At 42.0% G+C, this 26,638-nt stretch overlaps 1 protein-coding gene across 1 annotated transcript in view; it reads left to right on the forward strand.

The window, feature by feature from the left end:
- LOC127569170 (E3 ubiquitin-protein ligase SH3RF1-like) overlaps positions 1–26,638 on the forward strand; it is a 61,682-nt gene that overhangs the window by 3,213 nt on the left and 31,831 nt on the right. The window lies entirely within an intron of this gene.

Consider the following 26,638-nt stretch of genomic DNA (forward strand, 5'->3'; position numbering starts at 1 on the left):
ACAGTGAAATGCATCTTTTACGTAGAGTGTTCAAGTGTTGCCACGCTTCCGGTGCCAACATTGTGGCAGGTGGTTGGCAAATTGGTGCAGATGTTTGGGCGATCAGAGGTTGCAGTTAACATGATGCAAAGGTTCACCATCTGGCAGGAAACTTTTTGTGAGTGTGCTTGGAGAAAGTCTCACAGGATGGAAGTGGGCAGGGTGGACAGTGACTATATTTTTAAAGAACAGTGGGAGAAATCCTGCTTCAGGGTCTGAAAGCAGAGATATCTATTTAGTTTGGAGGCCCACTGTTGCCTTGACAATTGCTGACCTGCCTTCACCTGAATGGGAAAGTTTGAGCAGGTTTCTAGCGTTAGGCGCAGTAGTGTGGCAGTTAGCGTAAAGCTATTACAGCTCCAGTGACCCGGGTTCAATTCCTGCCACTGTCTGTAAGAAGTTTGTACATTATCCCCGTGACTGTGTGGGTTTCCTCCGGGTGCTCCAGTTTCTTCCCACATTCCAAAGACCTACGGGTTAGGAAGTTGTGGCGAGACTTGTGGGCTGCCCCCAGAACATTCTACGCAAAGATACATTTCACTGTGTGTTTCGATGTACATGTGACTAAAAAAGATCTTATCTTACTTATCTTAGAGACAGATTAAAATGCAATCAGAGTCTCAGTGAAGTCATTGGACTCTCTTTTGCATAAATGAGTAAGGCTCCTGCCTCAGGAGGATAAAGAAATTTGGCATACCCCCATTGACCCTCACCAATTTTTATCGATACACCATAGAAAGCATCCTATCCGAATGCATGACACAAGAAAATCTAAAGATTCTGAAATCTGGAACAATACACAAAAAGTGCTGGAGGAACTCAGCAGGTCAGGCAGCATCCATGGAGGGAAGTAAACAGTCCACACTTCGGGCTGAGACCCTTCATCAGGACTGGAGAGGAAGAGGGCAGAAGCCAGAATAAGAAGGTGGGGGGAGGGGGAGGAGCACACGCAGGCAGGTGACAGGTGAGTACAGGTGAGAGGGGGAAGGTAGTGGGTAGGGGAGGGGGAGAAGATGTAATAAGCTGAGAGGTGATAGGTAGAAGAGGCAAAGGGCTGAAGAAGAAGGAATCCAGTAGGAGAGGGCAGTGGATCATGGAATAAGGGATGGAGGAGGAGAGGAGAAGAGATGGGCAGGTCATCAAGGTGGGGGAAGGGAGCCATAAGAATAAGGGAAGACAAAGGAGTGGGGGAGTGAAAAGAAAAAGAAGGGGTCGGGTTACTGGAAGTTAGAGAAATCGATGTTAAGGCCATCAGGTTGGAGACTCCCAAGGTGGAATATGAGGTGTCGTTCCTCCAACCTGCGCCTAGCCTCAATGTGGCAGTGGAGGAGGCCATGGATAGACATGTCAGTGTGGGAGTGGGATGTGGAATTGAAGTGGGTGGCCACCGGGAGGTCCTGGCTGTTGTGGCGGATGGAGCGAAGGTGCTCGACGAAGTGGTCACCCAATCTGCGTCGGGTCTCACCGATGTACAGGAGGCTGCACTGGGAGCACCGGATGCAATAAATGACAATGTATCACAGCTTGGTATGGGAACTGCTCTGCCCTAGACCACAACAAAATGCAGCGAGTTGTGGATACAGCTCCGCACATCATGAAAACCAACCTCCCCTCCATGGACTTTGTTTACACTTCTCGCTGCCTCAGTAAAGCAGCCAGCATAATCAAAGACCCCTTCCACCCCAGACATTCTCCCTTCTCCCCCCTCCCATTGGGCAGAAGATACAAAAGCCTGAAAGCTTTTGGCTCAAGGACAGTTTCTATCCCGGCCATATAAGACTATTGAATGGACTATTGAATGATAAGATGGACTCTTGAACTCACAATCTACCTTGTCCTGGCCTTGATCCTTATTGTCTGCCTGCACTGCACTTTCTCTGTAACTGTAACACTTTATTCTGCGTTCTGTTATTGCTTCGCCCTTGAACTACCTCAATGTACTGATGTGATAAAATGATCTGTGTGGATGGCATGCAAAATAGTTTTTCAACGTACCATGGTACATATGACAATAATAAACTGATTTGCAAATTTACTTCAGCATTGGAACTGCAGTAAATAGTTAAAATAGTAACCAGTGGAAAGGCCAAATATGGAACTTTATAGACACTCATCAGGTCAAGCAGCACCTGCTGAAAGAGAAAGAGTTCCCCTTTCAGGTTTAGAACCCTTCATCAAACACTTCACATCTTCAACCTGAGAAGTTTCCTCTGTTTCTCTTTCCGCGGATGCTGCCTGACCAACTGAGTGTTTCTCGCGTTTTTGGTGCTTTATTCTGATTTCCAGCATCTACAGTTTTTTGATTTTCATCTATGATTGAATGTTATACAGATCTCCAACTTGTTCCATTTGGGTGAAGTCAGATAAAATCCGCCCCTCCCCCACATCCAATCTGTATCTGATTGGCATAAATGGTACACTTACAGGTAGCTGCAAAGTAACAGTATCATGCAAGTGTTCAAATTATTTTGTCCTCTGCCTGATTCAAGTGCTTTGGTATTATATCCTGTTATTTTTATTCTTGTGTTGCCTAGGTAACTGGATCAGACTATCTAGTTTGTGCAATTGGCAGGTTAAGTCCAATCAGTAGTCACTTGGGTCTCCCGAGTATAGCTTGTTCAAAGTGCATCTACGCAAACCTTTTACAATGCATGATCAAACTGAGCTCATGCAATTACAAAGTCCAGCAAAGCTAACTGTTTGCCTTCCCAAATAAATTATTAATGGACCAAAATTCCTAGGGTATCCAGATGCTGGCTCAGTACATTTGCTATTGATGTTTAAGGCAGTCATCAACAAGGGGAATTGGATTGTAAGATACATCTCAAGGAGAGCCAAAGATCACTGCATGTTAGAATCATTTTTCCTCATTATACAGTATATGTTTGAGCAGTGTTACGATGTGAGCATTTGCAGGAACTATAATGCATAATGAGGCAGAAGGAAAACTGGGCTGTCATCAATTTATTTTTATTGAGATAAGAGGGCAAAGTTGTTTGTAAAAAATGAAACTATGCTGCTCACAGTTGTAATTATAGAACTGTGTCAATCCTAATTGAAAACATGGTTTGTGTGCAGTGTCATAAGTAAAATTCAGCAGTTAGCCCCACTCTGGTTTTGTTAGGATCCTCAAAGCAATAAACACCTTCACTGTGCAAACTACCAGTTCAGCTCCATTTATTACAGTGGTAACTAGCCTCACTGTTGGCTACCCTCGTTTAACAGACACATGCCATGTTTTAGCTGTCTGCTCTGCTTTTATCACATTGCAATGGTACATTGGCAGAGTTGGTAGAGATTCTGCCTCACAGCTCCAGTGACCCCTGTTCGATCCTGACCTCCGATGTTAAATTCTTCTTGTGACCATGTGGGTTTCCTTCAGGTGCTCTGGTTTCATTCCACATCCCAAAGATGTGCAAGATGGTAGGTTATTTGGGCACTGTAAATTGCCCCTATTGTGTAGGGGAGTAGTAAAATTTGAGGAAGTTGATGGGAATGTGGGAGAAAAAAATGAGATTAGTGTAAATGTGTATCTGTAGATCAGCATGGACTTGTTGGGCCAAAAGTCCTGTTTCCCTGATATATGGTTCAATGACTCTGTGACTTATAGCACCAGATGCCATTGCAGTACCCATAAATTCTACAGGGCTAGTTTCATCAGATTCACCAAATGCCCTCACAGTGCTAGGTAATTAGATTACCCTTACATCAATACTTACTCTTGCAGGGTCAATAATCATTAAGGGGTTGACGGCCTCGAAATTATTTAAAGCCGGGAAAGATGCATTAAATCAGCAACCCAACAAACATGTATGTCGATCAAATTGGATCAATCAGTTCCCACATTTTAGATGCTAAGCACACAAAAGTTCATTTTATTGGTATTGGTATTGGTTTATTATGGTCACTTGTACCGAGGTACAGTGAAAAACTTGTCTTGCATACCATTCGTACAGATCAATTCATTACACAGTGCATTGAGGTAGTACAGGGTAAAAACAATAACAGAATACAGAGTAAGGTGTCACAGCTACAGGGAAGTGCATTGCAGGTAGACAATAAGGTGCAAGGTAGATTGTGAGGTCAAGAATCCATCTCATTGTATAAGGGAACCGTTCAATAGTCTTATCACAGTGGAATAGAAGCTGTCCTTGAGCCTGGTGGTACGTGCCCTCAGGCTTCTGTATCTTCTGCCTGATGGTAGAGGAGAGAAGAGAGAATGACGCGGGTGGGTGGGGTCTTTGATTATGCTGGCTGCTTCACCAAGGCAGCAAGAGGTAAGAGTCCATGGAGGGGAGGCTGGTTTCCGTGATGTGCTGGGCTGTGTCTACAACTCTCTGCAGTTCCTTTTGGTCCTGGGCAGAGCAGTTGCCATACCAAGCCATGATGCATCCAGATAGGATTCATCATACTGGTGTTCTATTTCCAAGTGAAGATATTGTGCCATTAGACCAACATTTCCTGACATAATCCATGTCCGAAGTTATCCTGGCATCAGATATGCATCAAATGGAAGCTCCAGCCCACAATCATTGTAGAACAGTCTCAGCAGAATGTGAGGCACATCACACGAGTTTGTTGCCTTGCTTGCTCTTTAAGGGCATCCTGCAGGCACTGCCAGAACTCATTGGAGAACTGAGCTGTCGAACTCACTGGTTGCTGCTCAAACACCTTTTCAGTTCTTAGGGTGTGCTGAAACTGTCAGTGAGAGTTTTCTTCAGCAATAAGAATGCTCTTTCAGTGGTGACTCAGCACAGACATTGCCAGCAGGTCTCAATACTGCTGGCATTGTTATCTTCATGGCTGATCATTCTGGATAGATCAGGCACCTTGGAGCAGGAATCAAAACCATGTCCAACTACAAAGAGGTTTAGAGGGATATGTATCAAACGCAGGTAAATAGAACTAGCTTAGCTAAGATAAGATATCTTTATTAGTCACATGTACATCGAAACACACAGTGAAATACACCTTTTGCCTAGAGTGTTCTGGGAGCAGCCCGCAAGTGTCGCCACGCTTCCAGCACCAACATAGCATGCCCACAACTTCCTAACCTGTACGTCTTTGGAATGTGGGAGGAAACTGGAGCACCTGGAGGAAACCCACACAGACACAGGGAGAACATACAAACTCCTTACAGAGAGTGGTCGGAATTGAACCCAGGTCACTGGTGCTGTAATAGCATTATGCTAACCACTAAGCTACCATGCCTGCCCTGGGTGTCTTGATCCGCATGGATGAGTTGGGCCAAAGAGCCTGGTTCCATGCTGTATGACTCTATGACTCTATGCCCAGAGAGCTTTCAGAACATCACATGCTACCCGTACCTCTCAGCCAGTCCCAACTGAGACCTTCGTCCATGCCCTCATACCTGGACCCTCTCCCAGTGGAGGTCAAGGTCACGTAGACCCTGAACTCCCTTGCCACAGGGTCATCCCGAGCAGCCACAGCAGAGCTCTGGCACGTCACCCATTTGCTGTTCATTGCTGCATCAGAGACTCTGCTGGGCACTGCACTCATTAATACTGAGGTGTGTAGAAATTTCTTCACTCGGACAGTAGTCAGTCTCTGGAATTCTCTGCCCCCAAGGGTGGTGGAGGCCAGAACATTAGATATATTTAAGGCGGAGATTGATAATTATTTGAAAGATCGAGGAACTGGGGGCTATGGGGAACTGGCACTGAAGAGGAGTTGAGACTAGCATAGATCAGCCATGCTTATATTGAATAACAGGGCAGGCTTGAAGGGCTTGGTATCCTACTCCTGCTGGTGGGTGTTGGAGAGGTCAACCTGGAAACTGGTGGAGAGCAGTGTGGGTTGGATGGTTGGAGACGATCAGTCTAATGATTGAGAAACAAAGGACTGCAGATGCTGGAATCTAGATGAAAAGCACTATGATACTGGAGGAACAGCAGGCCAGGCAGAATCCATGGAGAAAAGCAGACGGTCAACATTTTGTGTCAGGACCCTTCTTCAGGACTGAAGATAGGAAAAGAGGAAGCCCAATATATAGGGGGGCGGGGGAAGCAGAGCAGTGATAGGTGGACAAAAGAGGGGAGGCGGGGTGGGCACAGGGAGGTGATAGGTAGATGCAGGTAAGAGATGGTGATAGGCTGGTGCAGGGGAGGGTGGGAGGGCAGATCCACCAGGGGATGGGTCAAAAGTCAGAGGGAAAAAGAAGGGGTAGAAAGAAGAAAGATCAGCTAGGAAAGGGAAGAAAAGAAGGGGCATGGTTGGGGATGGAGGTGGGGATTACTTGAAGTGGGAGAATTCGATGTACATGCCATTAGGCTGCAAGATTCCAAGACGGAAAATGAGGTGCTGTTACTCCAATTTGCGCTTGGACTTCTCCTGGCAGTGGAGGAGGCTGAGGACTGACATATCTGTGATGGAGTGGGAGGGGGAGTTGAAGTGACTGACAATGGGGAGATGCAGATCGCGGTATCGGACAGAGCACAAGTGTTCTGCGAAACAGTAACCTAGTCTGCCTTTGGTCTCGCCAATGTAGAGAAGTATTTCCTCAATATCATCTACTGCACTCGGTGCCTCCCTTAATATCATCTGCTGCATTCAGTGCCCCAAGTATGGCCTCATCAGCCTGTTTATGGGTGGTAAGGAGGGCAGGGTTGGAGATGGCCAGCCTAATTATCAGGGAGGGATGTTGGAGAGGGTAAGCCTGGTGACTTAGGGGGGTAGAGAGGATTGGGTAAGTGACTGAGGAAGCGGAATAGAGGATGGTGCCATTGAATCTGCTCACATTATCCTGCTGTGCAATACAATCCAGACCATAGCCACACGCTGTCAGTTAAGTAGATCTTGAAACTTCTCCAGTTTTAAGATCTACGAATTTAGCACTGTGCATTTAAACTGTCGTCATCTCAATTTAACATGAGATCTCAAAGGTCTTAATCTGTGAACTAATATGCCAGCAGAATGTGGAATATCAGTACACCACAATTCATTGTGCCTCTGCTCCTGTACATGACTGCAGAAAGATTTATATCACAGTCAGTACCATCTATAACTACAACAGATTATTGTGTGCTGTATAGTGTGGAATATCTTCTTTAAAGCTGATAGCTATAATCACCACTTCAGATTGTTGACTGACTCCTTGTATATCCACAGTCCACCCACACATACCGTGCAGTATTGAAAATGAACAGCTTGGATTGTTAACATTTGTCATTGAGGTCGCTACATTGTGCCTCACAGAGGAAGCACTTGGAAAGAACCTTGGATAATGGTTGTTCCTTTTATTCCATTATTTTCCCACTTCACTGCCACTAAAGCTATCCCTAGATTTGGTTATTCGTGTTGAGGAGTTTCCAAGGCAACCAATGAAATCTCTTGCCACTCTCCCTGGCTGGGAGAAGGAGAGGATGTAAAGTTTCTTTGAGTCTGAGGTGTTCAAGAGTGGATTACAAAGATTCATCAGCTAAATTCCCAACCTGGTGTGATAACACCTTGTTAGCAATTTGACACTGCCCTACCTGACAAACAAAGGAGAGGTTTTCCTCACTGTGCTTGGAAAGAAGGTGTTTATGGTACAAAAAACAAACTGCCAGAGGAGCTCAATGGGTCAGGCAGCATCCATGGAGCGAAATGGACAGTCGACATTTCTGGTTGACACCCTTGATCCTTACTTACTGTAGAACGTAGAACATACATAACTCTTCATTTTTCTTACACTTACTGTGTAAGTATTAAGGAGGTTATTAAGGAGGTTCTTATTAAGGAGTTTATAAGAACTTATTAAGAAGGTTCATAAGAACATAATAAAAGCAGGAGAAGGCCATTCAGCCCCTTGTGACTGTTCCACCATTCAATAAGCACATGGCTTATCTTTTACCTCATTGCCACTTTCTTGTGCTTCCCCTAATACCCAGAAATCTACCATTCCCTGTCTCCATAGACTTCCAAAGATTCACCACCATTTGGATAAAGAAATGTCTTCTTTTCTCTGTCCTGAATTAATGAGCCCTCATTGGAGAGGCTGCAACCCTTGGTCCTGGACCCCTCAGCCAAGTGAAACAACGCTCCATCTACCCTGTCAAGCCCTGAAAGGATTTGGTATGTTTCAGGGAAATCTCCTGTTGTTCTTCTGAACTCAAGTGTGCAGCCCTAGTCTGCTTAATCTCTCCTCAAATGATATACCCGCCATCCTGGGAATTAATCTGGTAAATTTTCGCTGCACTCTCTCAAGTACTGCCTTCCTGTGGTCAGGACACCCGAACTGTACACAGTATCCCACATACAGTCTCACAAAAGCCTAATATATTTGGAACAAGACGTCTCTACTCTTGTACTCAAATCCTTTTTCAGTAAAAGCAAACATACCACTTGCCTTACTAATTGCTTGTTGAACCATTAGGTTAACCTTCAGTGAGACGTGTACAAGGACAGCCAAGTTCCTCTGCACACCAACACTTTCAATCTCTCACTATTTAAAAAATATTATATTTGAGGCAGGGGAGCAGGTAAAAGTCATAGAATCACTGAGACATACCACAGGGAAGTAGGGCCATCAGCCCACAGAGTCCATGCTGATCATCAATCACCCATTTGTACTAATCCTACATTAATCCCAATTTTTTATTCTTTCCACATTCTCTTTAACTCTCTGCAGATTCTAGCAGTTGCCTACACACTAAAAGCAGTTTACAGTAACTGATTAACCTACCAACACTTGTGATGTGGGAGGAAACTAGCTGTGTCACTTTCCCACCCCAGTTCTCACTGCAATGTTAACTGAAGAAACATAGGGACGAGAATTAGGAATTTGATCCAGTGAATAGTGGTAGAGGCTGATACAATAAGGACATTTAAAAGACTCTTAGATAGACACATAGAAATATGAAAAATGGATGTGTAGGGGGGAGCGGTTAGATTGGTCAGGGAGTATTGGTCGGCACAACACTGTGGCCCGAAGGGCCCGTACTGTGCTGTGCTGTTTTATCTATGTCCAATGTTAAATACAGTGCATTAGTGCAGTTATTTGCACAGGATGTTCTCTTACTGCAATATGAATGGTAAGAGGCCATAAGGGTCTGTTTTTACTTTATTTAAAGTAGAGGAGTTCATTTACAGTGTTTGGAGTAATGGGGTACTTGTTCCAATGTGTGTATTTGTACTCTCTTTCACATATTTGTCGTAATGGGGCACTTTTGATATTTTGAATTTGCAGTTAGTATTGCCAATCAGAGGGAGATTGTCAGATCAGACACTCTGTGTTCACAATTCACAATGTGGAGGCTTTTGTGCTCTTGCCTTTGATGTGTTGGCTGCACAAGCGCATGATGTTATCAGACCTTGGACTGTGCAAAAGCACCATTAAGGCAATCATATGCATCAGCGTAGGCGTGGCAGGGACCCACATGTGGAGCTTTGTGAACTGCTGTTGTTGCTTAATTACAAGTTCTGACAGAGATTATATAAACAGGTGTTAAACACATCAGAAAAATAATGCTAATGAATTTACTTCCTTCATTATAATTATTTGTATGCTAGTTGTACTGTGGCAGTGAATAGACAGAGATCTCCACAGGAATGTCACCCTGTGTGTTGTCAATGGGCTGATTACAAAGCACTTAAATGCTAATGCTACCCATGCATTATCAGAACTGAGATACCAGCCTTGTTATCGTATTGAATGTAAGTGCATGAAGTTACTGTAAAATGGTGACTGTGGCATTAGTTTTCATTTTCATGTATACTATATTAAAGATGACAGTCACAAGTGTTATCACATCAAACTTGTATGTCACCCAGGGAGCAGCAGTGTTGATATGACATTGGGTGACAGTACATTCCTTAACTCTGTAGAATATTGGATGCTTGTCATCATGTGTGTGTACCATTTAATGTTGAATGACAGGTCTGTTCGAAAATTGTGGAGTGTTCATGCCAAATGTTTTGATCAATTGGAATATATCACCGGTGAAACAATTTCACCTGATAAATTATGTACCTTTGGTGGGAAATGGATCAGCGGAGACAGATGGATATGGGAAATGAGAAAAAGTGAATATTGAAATTTGCACTAAAGGAATTAAGAGTGTGGAATCAGAGAACTTAGAACATTTCTAAATAATTAGGCAGTCAACATGATTTATCAAAGGAAAATTCTGTTTGATAAATCTTACTAAAGATTATTTCTCAAATGAAAAGAGTGCAAAAAATCGGGAGAGCAATTGTTATGTTTTACCACAAATGGATTGGAATATAATGTTAAGGAAGTCTTGCTGCAAATATGCAAGGTCTTAATGTGACCTCACCTGGAGTACCATACAGTTTTGGTCTCCTTCCCTAAGGAAGGATATATTTGCCCAAGATGGGTATGGTGATGACACAATGTTTAGATTATTGGATTAGTAACCCAGAGATCTGGACTAATAATCCAAATATATGAATTCAAATCTCACCATAGCAGCTCTGTAAGTTAAATTCTATTCAAAATCTATAACTTAGAAAAAGAAATAATATCTTAGTATTGATGATCACAAAAGTACCTGCAGGATTGCTGCAAAACCCACCTGGTTCTCTAACCTGTCATCCTTAACCTGAGAAGACCCACAGTAATGTGGTTGACTGAATCAGCCCAGCAAGCTGTTCAGTTGTATTATAACTGTATGTTAAAGCAGAGAAAGTTTAAAGGCAACTGGACCTTTATATTGACCTCGGTAATGATATTGACCCAGGTAACAAATTCTGACAGAGAAAATTCGCCCACAGCTCTATCGACCTTGCAAACTCTTCCTCACAAACATCTGGGTCTGGTGTCTAAGTTTGGACAGCTGATGTATAGACAAGTCAAGCAACAGCCTGATGCAGCCAAATCACAGAATGATTCCTTACAATGTGTCAGACTCCTCCATTACAATCCATCAGTACAAGTGGGAGGCAGTAGCCCTTGGAACCCTTATCTCCAGAGCCCAGGATGCCTCAAGGTATCAGGTCAAACATGCGAAAGGAAATCTCCTCCTGATTCCCACCTAGTGTTCCCCTTGATGAATGAGTGTTTCTCCATATTTTGGAAGAGTGACTGGAAGTAACAAGGACACAGATTGAACTCTGGTTGAAGGACTTAAACATTCAACATGAAGAATAGCTTGGTAGAAACACCGCTGGCTGAGTCCTGAAGGACCTTGCTGCCAGATTGGGTCTGCAGCAGGTAGTGAGTGAACCGATTCATGAGCTAAACCAATGTGACTTGATTCTCAGTAACCTGCCAATGATAGATGTACTTGTCCATAACAGCACTGTAGAAGTGACCACAGCACAGTCTTTGTGGAAACACATCAAAGACCTGCCACATCATGTTGTATGGCATTATAATCATGCTAAATGAGATGGACAGAATAGATCTGGCATCTCAAAACTGAGCATTTATGCAGGGGAATGAGACACTAAGAGCCACAGAAATATACACCACCATTTGCAACTCCTCAACAAATGAATCAGTCCATGCCCACCTGTAGCAAGACCTAGACAAGTGGCAAGTAAACTTCATGCTACAAAGTGCCAAGCAATGACCATCTCCTACAAGAGACCATCAAACCACCTACCACTGATGGTCAATTACATCACTATTGACTGGAAATTCAACTGGACCAGCCATTCTGTGGCTGCAGGAACATGTCAGAGGTTGGGTATGCCATGGTTTGATTCCTCTCCTCAAACCACCAAGCTTTTCCATCAGCTACAAGGCGCAAGTCAGGAGTTTCCTCTCGCTGCCTCAGGAAAATAGCCAACACAAACAAAAACCTCTCCCACCCCAGTCATTGTCTCTTCTCCCCCCTCGCATCAGGCAGAAGATACAAAAACCTGAAAGCATGTACCATCAGGCTCAAGGACAACTTCAATCCCACTGTTATAAGACTATTGAACAGACCTCTTGTACAATAAGATGGACTCTTGACCTTGCAATCTACCTCATCATGACCTTGCATCTTATTGTCTATGTGCACTGCATTTTCTCTGTAACTGTAACACTATATTCTGCAATCTGTTATCGTTTTCCCTTGTACTATCTCAATGTACTGATGTGATGAAATGATCTGTATGGATGGCATGCAAAACAAAAGTTTTTCACTGTACCTCAGTACCTGTGACAAAATTAAGCCAACTACTAATTACCAATTACATTACTTTTGCCTGGATGAGTACAGATCCAGCAATGCTCCAGATCTTTATGCAGGACAAAGCTGCCCAGTAGAATGAAACTCCACCATAAAAATCCATTCCCTCCACCTTCCTGCAATGGGTGCTTTCTACCAACAACACCAACTAAATACCTGCCCTACGCCATTAAAAAGTACGAGGGCAGTAGGCACACGGAAACACCACTACCTTCATGTTTGCCTCTGAGTTGCACGTAATCCTGACTCGGAAATATGTTGTTATTCCATCAGTGTTGCAGTGTGCCAATCCCAGGCCCCCTTCCTCAATTGCACTGTGCTGGTACCTTCAGCAGAGGGTCTCCGGCAGATCAAGAGGGGGCTCACCACATCTTCCCTGGGGCTGGGCAATGAATGCTGGCCTTGCTGGCAATGTTCATGTCCCAACAAATGAATGAATAAAAAAGGATTGCAACAAAGATCCAAAATCCAGATCTAGAGTCTTTTATCAAGGAAGTGATGCAAAATAATAATAGGACTGAACAGAGGCAACATGGATATATGAATGGGAAATCAGATTTGATGAAGCTAGATTGTAACTAGCAGAAAAGCTAAAGGAGATCCAGTTGCTGTGGTGTATTTGAATTTTCTGAAGGCCTTTGATAAGGTGCCACATCAATAAAATTAGAGGACATGGCTTCTGTTATGTTTGTCCTCGTCTTGTAATGTACTGTGCTGCTGCTGCAAAAAGCTTATTTTCATGGCATTTACAGCCTGTGTTTACTTATGCCTATGACAACAATTAACTTGAACTTGAACAAGAGTAACAACATCTTACTGCAATGATATAGGGTCCTGGTGAAACTCCACCTGGAATATTGTGTACCTGGTCTCCATAAGTAAGGAAGGATATACTTGCAATAGAGGGAGTGCAGCGATTAAATAGACTGGGCCCATAAGAAGAATTCTCATTGAAACATTCAAAATTCTTGGGGACTGCAAAGGGCAGAGACAGCAATGATGTTTATGCTGACTGGAGTGTCTAGAACCAGGAGTCCCAGTCTCAGAATAAAATCTCAGCCACACGGAACAGAGAAAAGAAGAAATTTCACAGTAAGTGCAGCAAATCTTCTCTCCAGGAGGGCTGTAGGGGCTCGGGCATGAGATGTACTGAAGATAGAGATCGATAGATTTTTGGATATTAAGAGAATCAAGGGATTTGATTAGTACAGGAAAGTGGCATTGATGTAAAAGATCAGCCACGATCTTAGTGAATGACAGAGCAGGCAAGATGGGCTGAATAGCCTCCTCCTACTTCTATTTCTTTTCTATTACATGGATACAACTGCAGATGCAAGAAATCAGGAAACACTTAAGGTAATGGCTTCCACAGAATCTGCAGACAGGGAAAAACTGTTAACATTTCAGATCAATGACTGTTCATCAGAAGTATTCCCATGAGTTTGAGAAGTGTTTGATGCTGGGAATAGAGGAGAGGAAAGGGCAATTGTTACGCTCATCCACCTGCACGAGATGATGCCATGGAGAGGGGAACCGATAGTAGGGATGACGGAAAAGTGCACCAGGGTGTAATGGAAAAAACAGATTCTTTAGAATGCTGAAAGGGGAGGAGAACAGATATGTATTTAATGAAGGCATTGCCCTGGAGTTGCTGAGAGTGGCAGAGGATGATCAGTTGAATGTGGAAAACAAAACAAATAAAACTGCAGATGCTGGAATCAAATCAAAACAGAAATGCAGGAAGAACTCCATCAGTCAGAAAGCACCTGTGGAAGGAGATAACACTTCAGGTCAGGGACACTTTCTCAGAAGGTTGAGGCTGGTGCATTGTAAAATCAAGAGAAGGGGAACCCATTAATGGTCTTTCTGTGGACCCAATGATAGTCAATTAATACTATTGATATATGAGCAATGTGAGACACCCAATCAGTGTAATATGCTTGAGAGCTGGACATACAGCTGACAAAGCTCTCCAGCAATATAGTTTCCCTTGTGTCATACCTGAGTCTGTTGTGGACTAGTTGACATAGATTAACTGTAATGATCAATCACCAATTCCACTGTCATTTTATGATATCTGTCATCAAGGTAGAAAACCAGTAGGACTGTGATCATCTTTTGTCGAACAATGTCTATGTTCCCAAGGTACAAAGGTACCCTTTGTTCTTTGGATCAAGGATGTTGCGGGTGGTGCGGAGATTGTGGAGGAGATAAAAGAAATGATTTTTGAAAAAATTAAGTTATTTCAAAAATATGTAAAAATCAAACAAAGGCAGTCCGTATCTGAGATGAGATTCCCTAAAGAACCAACAAAGTAATATTTCAGCAAGGCTATTCCTGGAAATTAAACTGTACCCAAATTAGCAACATAGCCTACATAGATTGTAGACAGTTAACAAAGCCAGAGTATATGTCCGTACAACACATTGTAATAAGCAGCTATATAGTTAACCCGCATAACCTTTTACATTGCTGGCAATCTGAGAACTTGTTTGGACTTTAAGTGTTTTCGTGACTGCAAGGATAAAGATTTCATTGTCAACAGTATTACCAGGGCAGAATTCAATTAGTCTATCACTGGGGCCTCGAGAACAGTACCTGCCTTTCTCTTCTAAAATAAAGACACTGTTTAATGAATGATGGATGCAAATGATGAAGCCAATAATCCAAAGCCCACAGGCTTCTCACAAATCATAGAATAGATTTATTTAAAATCAATGCCTTTAGCTAACTTTTCTGGAGCTCTCATGGTCTGAAACAGTGGCAATCAAAGTATCATCTAACCAGTGAAATTAGAGTTGTTGAAGTTTGCGGCAAAAAGGAGGCTGTTCGGCTCATCGTGCCTGTGACAAAATTACATTGTGTGAAGATAAAGGCACTAATCTATTTGTCTGAATGTCTTGCCATATTTTATACATCAATAGTACTGGGGTAATCCCTGTTCATCAGCAGCACAGCCGATTATGACAATCCTCTGAAGTGTCCTAGGAAGGCACTCAGATATATTAAAACTGAACTGCCACCTTCTCAGGGTAACTAAGGACAAGCAACAAAAGTCAATGATTCTCGTATTCCTGAGGGCAGACTAAAACAATGTTGATTGTATTACATAAACAGTCAATATTTGCACAATTAACTCCATCATGAACACAGACAGCCCTGTAATATACACAGTCAATGGCATAATAGATCTGTTACTGAAATATGTGACATCAAGGCAAAGTCAAAGTTGAAGTCAAGTTTATTGTCATATGCACAGGTGCAATGAAAAACTTACTGCAGCAGCATCACAGGCACATAGCATCAGATACACAACATTCATAACAAAAGCATAAATTAAACATAACTCACAGATAATTATTACAAGAAATAACACAATTAGATATGAAAAACTAAATCCATTGTAGTGCAAAGTGGTCATGGTGTCGCTATATTGAGGTAGTGATTAAGGTTGTGCAGGTTGGTTCAAGAACCAAATGATTGAAGGGAAGTAGCTGTTCTTGAACCTGGTGGTGTGGGACTTCAGGCTTCTGTAGCTCCCACATGATGATATAAGATAAGATTTCTTTATTAGTCACATGTACAACGAAACACACAGTGAAATGCATTTTTGCATAGACAGTTCTGGGGGCAGCCCGCAAGTGTCGCCACGATCCGGCGCCAACATAGCACAGCAACCAAAGTGGCATGGCCCAGATGGTGGGGATCTTTGATGATAGATGTTGCCTTCTTGAGGCAGAGCTTCATGTAGATACTACTTGTGTGGTGGGGATGGGTGTACCCGTGATGTATTGGGCTGAGTTCACTACTCTCTGCAGCTCCTTACATTCCTGCATCGTACCAGACCATGATGCAGCCAGTCAGGATACTTTCAACAGGATAGGCCCAGGTCAGGATCATCTGATATAGTAAAGCCCAGGAATTTAAAGCCTCTGACCCTCTCCATCCCCGATCTCCCAATGTAGACTGGTGCATGTTCACCCTCCTTGCCCTTCCTGAGGTCAACAATCAGTTATCTAGTTTTACTGACGCTGAGCAAGAGGTTGTTGTTGTGACACCACTCAACCAGATGTCCTATCTTGCTCCTGTATGCTAACTCCTCACCACCTGTGATTTGTCCAACAACAGTGGTTCATTGGCAAATTTATATATGCATTGGAGCAGGGCTTAGCCACACAGTCATGTGTGTATAAGGAGTAGAGCAGGGGGCTAAGCACACGGCCTTGAGGTGCAACTATGCACCTGTGTTGATGATCAGTGAGGAGGAGATGTTACCAGTCATCATTAATTGAGGTCTGCCAATGAAGCAGTCATACCCATTTGAATCCACAATTAGTATTCAATCAGTTATGGTGCTCAACATGGCCCAGTCACACTAAGGTAAAATAAGGTAAGATTTCTTTAGTAGTCACATGTACATCGAAACACACAGTGAAATGCATCTTTTGCATAGAGTGATCTGGGAGCAGCCTGCAAGTGTCGCCACGCTTCTGGTGCCAACATAGCATACCCACAACTTCCTAACCCGTATGTCTTTGGAATGTGGGAGGAAACTGGAGCACCCGGAGGAAATTCACGCAGACACAGGGAGAATGTACAAGCTCCTTACAGACAGCAGCAGGAATTGAACCCGGGTCACTGGTGCTGTAACAGCATTATGCTAACCGCTATACTACCGTGCCTAAGAGAGCTATTCATGTTATTTATACAATAAAAATCAAGAGGTATTGGTATTGGTTTATTATTGTCACTTGTACCGAGGTACAGTGAAAAACTTGTCTTACAAACTGATCTCACAGGTCAATTCATTACACAGTGCAGTTACATCAAGTTAGTACAGAGTGCAAGAGGTCCAATCTTGCTGTGTATTCATTGGGCACCAAGAAAGCTTTGCTAAATTAGATCAGTATTGGACAATAAGGTCTGTTGTAAAGTCAGTGAAAAGTATGAAGCTGCCTTGTTGGTTTTGGTCAGAGCTGGGATATTCAGGTTCTTTCCACTGGAATAGTGAATCTTTGATAAAAATGAGGTATTGTAACAAATTGTTTATGACTCGTATGTCTAGGGGCTTGGATTAATAATCTACCAACGTAAGTTTGAATCCCACTTTTGTAGTTGGTGAGACAAACAATCTGCTGGAGGAACTCAGTGGGTTGAGCAGCATCTGTTGGGGTAAAGGAACTGTTGACATTTTGGGTCGAAACCTTTCATCAATTCCTTCACCTCCCACCCTCCCCACCCACCGCAGATACTGCTGAACCTGCTGAGTTCCTCCAGCAGATTGTTTGTTGCTCCAGATTCCAGCATCTGCAGTCTCTTGTGTCTCCAGTAGCAGATGAAATTAGATTCAGTTAATTACATAAACCTGTAATTAAAGAGCTGTTATCAATAATACTGAACAGGAAGTCAGAATAAAACACAAATAATTTAATAAAGAAAACCTATTCTTTTTACCCATTCTGGCCCAGGATCACAATTAAAAAATAAACACTTAACTGTCCTCTTAAAGGACCTAGCAAGCCACTCAGTTGCATCAAGTTGTATCAAAAAAAGACTTAGCCCAGGTGGACGAGTCATTTTCAGCCTAGTCAGCAGTTCCAGGTATGACAAAGTCACAACCCATTGCGAAACCCTGCAAGGTCCTCTTCACTAACATCTGCAAAATGTTACAAAGTTGGGAGAACTGTCAATAGAACAGTGCAGGCTGACTAGCAGATTCAAACCCATCTGCAGATCCTTCCACCACCATTTCCCAGAGGCAGCAGCTCAGTTCGGAGTCCTCAGCTTTCAGACCTTACCATAATATCATGGGTTAGGGAACGCCTGCTAATGACCATCTAACCTTTTCTCAATGTATGATTTATTAATCCTGTAGCTGTGGCTATTTAAGTACAGGCAAGGCTTCCATTGCCATGTGTTAGTTACAACAAAATAACTCACGCTTAACTTGTGCTTATGAGGAAAATGTCATAATTGGTGTCTCTTCCCTGTTAACATTCTTACACTGCTGTAAATTGGCATGGGACCACTAAACTGTGGAACATCTTTTCATGTTTGCATCAATTTCAATGCCATTTTACAGACCACTGTATATATAAGCAATGTCACACAAATAGGCACTGGACATTTGGTGCTATGAGAAGCACCGTGGGTCTGTCAGTCAGACTATTTAAACCTTATCCTGAGCTACATTCTCAACAGACACCCTATGCTATGCTCTCATCAACAGATGTATGACTTTCAGAATAAATGGATTAGCTTCTCTTCACATGAATAGGTGACGGGGATAGATAGGCAAGGAAATATCATACCTTTCCTTTAAAGGAAGATTTAAAGAACTTCTGGAAAGAGTAAACAGATCTACTCATTGAAGTGTTGTATATTTTTGTGGTCTTTGCCAGATTCAGCTGTTGTACTGCATCTTTGAAAAATATTTCTTAAATAACAATTTCAAAGCTAGCAGAGATGTAAGTCATTCCAACAACAACTGCAGAAATTCTGCTTATTCCAGCTCTTAAATAATGGACTTCCTTTAGACATGAAGACATGTTGATGCCCTTCAGCATTAAAATGTTCTTTTAGTGCATGACAGGTTATAATGTTTGTTAAATGACAACACCATTTAGCAAAGTGCTGGTAGAAATCAAACTAGTTTAACCCTTTGGCACTTGGGGATAGAAGATACACTTTATCCCAGTTGTGCCTCAGTGAGAAACACTTTTGATTCCAAGACAGAGATTGTGGGCTTAAGTCTCATTCCAGAGCCTTGAACACAATTCTAAGCTGACACTCCATTGCGGTGCTACAGGACTGCTGCACTGTTGGAGATGACGTCTTTCGATTACAACGTTAAACTGAGATCTGGACTACTCCTTCAGATGTAGTTAAATGTTCAACCGCATAAAGTTGAAGAAAAGCTGGGGAGATCGCTCTGAAGTCCTACCTAATGTTTACTCTTAAACAACATCACTGAAACGTCATCTAGCCTCTAGAATATTCTTATCTGTAGGAGTGTGCTGTGCAGAAATTGCTGCTGCATTTCCCACGTTGTTACAGTGATGATGTTTAAAAAATGACTTCATCAGGTGTAAAGCAGTTTGAGTTCCTGAAGCAGTGAAAGGCACAATATAAACATTATTTTTTGCATTATTAACTTTCAAAATGGTTTATTCAACAGACTTTTGTCAATAGCAGTTAATGTTGATTGTATCTGAATAAAAAAAAGGGACTGATTTTTCCTAGTTTTCAGATGTCATTCAGTGCAGAACTGAATTGTGATGACTGGCTAGATGCAATGTTTATTCAGTCAATTGTGACCATAGTCATGGTGGCAGGGGAATCAGTCTAAAGGGAATTGTCTCAGGGTCTTTGGACTATAAGATCACACATGATCAGTGCTTCAGATTGCTTTCTAGCAGCTTCTATTGCAAAGAACCACATGTGGATGTTCACTGCTGTTAGAACCCAGCTATGCAGGATTATTCCACAGAGTTTATTGGGCTGGTGATGCCCACTATTTCAGACTCTACATAAAGAACGGAAATTTTATTGGGCACTAAATATGGCCCAGAAGTGCACCCTAAACAGATGTCACTACCTGCAGAATGGGTAGGGGAATGCAGGCAGGGAATAGGGATGGGGCCATAACCTCTAAGGACAAAGCTCTCGGAAAGTTTAGCTTACGCTGCCCAGAACAGAGATCCGTGGATTCAGCCAGTTCTAAACAAATGTGGATTGTGTAATATTGAAATGATATTCAAGAGCTTTTACTCAATTATTTGTAGAGATCAAAGAAAGCAGCAAATTGACTAGAACACCCATAGAAAGGGAGGTAACAGTGTTAGAGTTAAAGGCTGATTCACTGTACTTGGAAGCAGGTCATAAAGACCTCCAGGTTTCTGTTCAAATTCATGTTTTCAAGTTCATATAAAATCTGATTTGGAAATGCCCTGGAAGAATACTATTCTAAGAGGGTCTGTGTTTTCAATGTAAGGGACTGTGCACTAGACATGTCCTGATTTTTTTAGTTCCAGAGGAGCTTGTTCTGAAAAATAAAACTTGTTCTCACTGTTGTGGTATGTGCTGAAGGCTTGCAGAATGGTGAGGGACTGTAAAGCAGCAATATGGTGTGGCATTTATTCCATTCTGTCAGCAAACTTTGTCACTCCCAGCCTGTCAATAAGTGTCCGAGCATTGAGCTATAAATTAGAACCCCCTTTTCTTAATAAGACATTAGCTGTCAATGCAGGGAACACTGCAGAAACTGTGACTGGAGAATGTCAGTAGAGTAGAGACAGCTGTCCCTGCAGGCATATGCGATGACAGCTGGTGGAATTGGTCACAGTGACTAACCTGAGCCTGCAGTGTATTAGATTCATGCACAGGTCTTATTTTCACAATGTGGCCTGACCTGTGATCTTATTTCCCTCAGTGCCTTGAGCTCACTAGAAGAAACACTTCCATGTATGTATGAAGCTACAATCATTTGTAAGAATATTTCTGCTTGACTTAGAGGTGGCACTATTCAGCACAGAGATGCATGCAGATGTGTTTATAATACTGATACTGGGATTAGCTCTTTGCCCAGAACCTTTGATCACACATTTCTTTCCACTTACAGCTCCCATGTCAACTATCTCTATACTTTTAAGTGGTTAATGTAGCAGCATTGTTTCAGCTTATCATTTTACAGGAGTGTGGTAAGGAGATCACAGATGGAACTTATTGCAGCCAATGCAAAGAGCACCATTATATAGCTCCTGTTTATTCAGCAAGCTGTGCATCTGAGCAGAGTTCCTGTACATTTAGTGAAAGTGAAGGTTCCTCAAAGTAAAACTGCACACACAGCTCATGTGTTCAGCAGAGTAAGGGTGGCTCATTGCCAAGTACCTTGACTATATTCTGCAAGATAAAGGCCACTCACTGTATAATTCAGCAAAAGTAATTCATGAACTCTCCTATAATGCTCCTGCTTTCCATTAATAAGGGATGCTAATGCTGTTATTTTGTGGACTTCCTGAATGTTCAGCAGAATAAAAATTGCATATTATTTGAAAAGATGCAACTTTCTCAATCCCTGTTTATTTCAGGATTGTATGTTGTCTGGTTTTAGGAAGGATTATTTCAACCATGCCTGTCAGTTGGAAAGTGAGCAGGCAGGGAATTAAAATAGCCTGGTAGGCTCATCCACCAACCTATTGATCCTCTTACACCGTCTTCTATTTTTAACCAGAGGGTGAAGAACCACTACTGGATTCTTTTTCACAAATACAAATTGTTTCCATTGACAAAGTTGTGACCTAGCCATTAGTTTAATGAGTGGCTTGAGGAGTGAAACCATTGTAGGGAACTGCCAGGTTGGAAGTTAATTGCTCAAAGAGAGTGAAAGGTGTAACTAGACAGTTTGCGCAACATTTATGCTTTGGAAATAATTGGCAATGCAAGCAGAAACTAGACAAGCATTAAGTTTTATGAAGCACTTCTCTGAATTTCCACTCAAACTCATATTGGCAAACACCATATCAGCATTATTGAACAATGTTTTAAATTGTAAGTTCTAAAATAAATGCTTTAAAAATATTGCTAGATATATTTAAGAGTACTAACAATGAGTATGGGGTTATAACAAAAATAAACATCAGCTGGAACCAAACGTTATCAAATAATAAAAATTTACTTTAAATAAACTTATGCATAACCATTCGCTAATTAGTATCCAGTAACCAGCTTCTTAGTAACTCAAAAGAAGTATTCAAAACCTTCAGAATCAGAATCAGGTTTATTATCACTGACTTACATGTCGTGAAATTTGTTGTTTTCTGGCAGCAGTACAGTTCAAAGACATAAAATTACTATAAACTATAAAATAAATATATAAATAAATAGATACATTGATTGATTGATTGATAATGTGGGGAAAAAAGGAATAATGAGGTAGTTCATGGGTTCATGGACTATTTAGAAATCTGATGGCGGAGGGGAAGAAGCTGTTCCTAAATCTCTGAATGTGGGTCTTCAGGCTCCTGTACCTCCTCAACAAAAAGAGGGCATGTACTGATGGTGAGGGTCCTTAGTGATGGATGCCACCTTCTTGAGGCACCACCTCTTGAAGATGTCCTCAATGGTGGGGAGGGTTGTGCCCGTGATGGAGCTGGCTGAGTCTATAACCCTCTGCAGCCTCTTTCGATCCTGCACATTGGAGCCTCCATACCGGGCTGTGATGCAACTAGTCAGAATGCTCTCCACCATACATCTGTAGGAATTTGCAAGAGTCTTTGGTGACATACCAAATCTCCTCAATCTCCTCAAACTCCTAACAAAGTAGATCCGTTGGCATGCCTTCTCCATGATTGCATCAGTGTATTGGGCCCAAGATAGATTCTCCAAGATGTTGATGCCCAGGAACTTGAAGCTGCTCACCCTTTCCACCGCTGACCCCTCAATGAGGACTAGTGTATGTGCTCCCAACTTCCTCTTCCTGAAGTCCACAATCAATTCCTTGGTCTTGTTAACATTGAATGCGAGGCTGTTGTTGCAACAACACTCAACCAGCCAATCTATCTCACTCCTGTGCGCCTCCTCATCGCCATCTGAGATTCTACCAACAACAGTAGTGTCATTGGCAAATTTATAGATGACGTTTGAGCTGTGCTTGGCCACACACTCATGAGTGTAGAGAGAATAAGGCAGTGGGCTAAGCACGCATCCTTGACGTGCACCTGTGTTCATTGGCAGCGAGGAGGAGGTGTTATACCAATCCACACTGACTGTGGTCTCCCGATAAGGAAGTTGAGGATCCAGTTGCAGAGGGAGATACAGAGGCCAGGTTTTGAAGCTTGTTGATTAATACTAAGGGGATGATGGTGTTAAATGCCAAGCTGTAATCGATAAACAGCAGCCTGACGTATGTTTTGCTGTTGAGTAGGTGCTCCAAACAGAGTGGAGAGCCAGTGAGATTGCATCTGCTGTAGACCTGTTGTGGCGGTAGGCAAATTGCAGCACTGAAACATTATTATTATCCTTATGCCTAAAAGACTCACTGTAGTATTTAGACACTCTTTAATCCCACAAACAAGCACTATCAGCAATGGTGATTGATTTGATCAGGGGTATGGCTGAGCTTATTGCAGATCCAGCCTCGAGCACAGTGATTTTTAAACTATGATGGAAATTTAGTTTCTGTTGAACATAATTTGCATTTAAAATTCCACAATCTTTCTTGCTGGTTCAATTGATTTCAGCTTGAAAAGACTGGGCAACCAAGCAGAAACTAGAAATTCACATTTATTAGAACCATAGAACCATAGAACACTACAACACAGATAACAGGCCATTTGGCCCTTCTAGTCTGTGCCAAAACTTTATTCTGCTAGCCCCATTGACCTGCACCCAGTCCATAGCCCTCCAGACCTCTCCCGTCCATGTATCTATCCAATTTATTCTTATAACTTGAGAGTGAGCCCGCATTTACCACATCAGATGGCAGCTTATTCCACACTCCCACCACTCACTGTGAAGAAGTTCCCCCTAATGTTCCCTCTAAACTTTCCCCTTTCACCCTAAAGCCATGTCCTCTCATACCTATCTCTCCTAATCTAGGTGGAAAGAGCCTACTCGCACTTACTCTGTCTATACCCCTCATAATTTTGTAAACCTTTATCAAATCTTCCCTCATTCTTCTATGCTCCAAGGAATAAAGTCCTAACCTGTTCAATCTTTCCCTGTAACTCAACTCCTGAAGACCCAGCAACATTCTAGTAAATCTCCTCTGTACTCTTTCAATCTTACTGATATCCTTCCTATAGTTAGGTGACCAGAACTGCACACAATACTCCAAATTTGGCCTCACCAATGTCTTACACAACCTCACCATAACATCCCAACTCCTATACTCAATACTTTGATTTATGAATGCCAGGATGCCAAGAGCTTTCTCTACAAACCAGTCTACCTGTGACGTCACTTTCAGGGAATTATGTATCTGAACTCCTTAGTGTCCTACCATTTACTGTGTATGTCCTACCTTGATTTGTCCTTCCAAAATGTAACACCTCACACTTGTCTGCATTAAATTCCATCTGCCATTTTCTGGCCATTTTTCCAGTTGGTCCAGATCCTTCTGCAAGCTTTGAAAGCCTTCCTCACTGTCCATATTCATATTATATTCATAACATACTCTTTGCTATGATTGCATGTGTTTGCTGCTTATTCACTGTGGATAGTGATACTTGCTGTGTAATTAAAGGGCATACCCTATAATGTTCAGTGACATTGCACAGAAACAACATAATTAACAGAATGATAAACTAATTACATTACAGCGTACCAAGGGAAAGCACTTATTTGAGTGTGCACTGGAATATTAATATTTGAAAAAGCTCAGTTTAGGCATTACTAAGTGTGTTTCAGAATACTACAAACACTCTATGAGGAGGCCTGTTGAAGGCCAATATCCAAACATTTATCACCCTGCAAAGATTTTAAAATTAAAACCAAGATTTTCTTAGGAACTGCTCCCTTTCCATGACCGAAGACCTAGGTCCACATGTAATGCAGCTTCCAACCAATTTCCAGCAACATTATTGTGGTAGTGTGGGTGTGGTTCCTGGGAGATTGCTGGCCAGAGAGTTCTTGAAATTAGACTTTGTCATAAAACAGAACACTGGGAGTGAATCAACGGTCAATGGCTTGAAATGACCTGCAGTTCCTGTAAATCTGGGATTAGATCATAAGAGCAACAGAAATAAGAATTATCTGGCTCTTTGAACTTGCTCCATCATTCATTAAGATTATGACCAATCCCCTACCTCAGCCCCACCTTCCAGCACCACCTTCACTTCCCTTGATTTTCCAGAATTCTATTGGTTTGTGTTTTGAATGAACATAATGACTGAACCTCCACAACCCCTCAGTGTAAAAGAGTTCCTAAAGTTCACCATCTGTGAACAAAGAAATTTCTCCTCACCTTAATCATGAACAGCCTACCCCTTATTCTAAAACTATGACCTTTGGGTCCTATACTCCTCAGCCGGGGAATACACCATCCCTGAATCTAGCCTGTCAAATCATTAAGGAATTTTGCATGTTTCAGTGAGATCTTCTCTCATTCTTCTACACTAGAGAATAGAGCCTCAGTCTACTCAGTCTCTCCTTGTACAGAAAACTCACCATCTCTGGACCCAGTCTAATGGATCTTTGCTGCAATCCCTCCATGGGAGGTACATCGTTTCAAGTGTGATCTCTTCAAGGCCCCATACAATTGCAATAAAACTTTCCTACTCCTGTATACCAATTATTTCATAATAATGGCTAACAAACCATTTGCCTTCCTAATTCTTTGCTGCACCTGCACGTTGTCCTTCAGTGAATTGTATCCACACACATCTTTGTCATTTGAACATCAATACTGGCCAGTCTCTTGCCAGTTAACAAATATTCTGCTTTTTTGTTATATGGATCAAGTGGATAACCTCAGATTTTTCCTTATTATATTCCATTTGCCATGTATTCTCCCACTCATTCAGTTTGAGCCAAAGTCATACTACATCGTCCTCTATGTTCTCACCTAGAATTATGTTGTCAGCAAAATTGGAAATACCTCTCAGCCGAATTGTTGATATAGATTGTGAAAAGCTGGGGCCCAAGCACCAATCCCTGCGGTACCTCATCAATCACAAGCTGCCGACCTAGGATTTATCCATTTATTCCCACTCTTTGCTGCCCAATAACCATTTCTCAATCCATGTAAATTATATTACCCGCAATTCCATGTCCTTCAACCTTGTTGACCAACTTCCTTATCCAAAGCCTTCTAAAAACCCCAAATACACCATATTCAGAATCAGAATCAGGTGTATTATCACTGACATAAGTTGTGAAATTTGTTGTTTTGCGGCAGCAGTATAGTGCAAGACATAAAGCAGATAAGGGTCCCCCTTATCTGTTCCACCAGTAACATCCACAAAAAATTCCAGCAGATTAGTCAAACATAATTTTCCTTCATAAATCCATGTGGGGTCTGCTCAATGGTATTACTTATTTCTAGATGTTCTGTTATTCCAGTCTTCATTGCATATGCGTTAAGATTTGTTTCTCATTTGATTTTTTTATGTATTCACTGATTCAATTCCTGCCTTCATAAAAGATAGATGAATGACATTTTTTTTAATCTTAGTCAATTTTTTTTTATTTGGAGAAGAAGTTTACACAATCTTTCACACTCTATAGAACAGAAGTTATAACATGCATTTCACAGTGCACGCAAGTACTTGCAGTCAAGCCTCATGCCTGGGTTCAATATATTGCAATGAGGAACGCTTGGTGATGGAGCTGGTATTATCCCTAGGCAAGGAAGTTTGAGGGTCTGGGTGTTTCGATAGATCATAAAAACAGGAACCTGAAGAGACTGGCCTCTCCATTAATATATGCAGTTTAGTCTATCAATGAAGTGTTACTGCTTT

The sequence above is a fragment of the Pristis pectinata genome, chromosome 4 (assembly GCF_009764475.1).
Source record: "Pristis pectinata isolate sPriPec2 chromosome 4, sPriPec2.1.pri, whole genome shotgun sequence".
Taxonomy (NCBI): Eukaryota; Metazoa; Chordata; class Chondrichthyes; order Rhinopristiformes; family Pristidae; genus Pristis; species Pristis pectinata.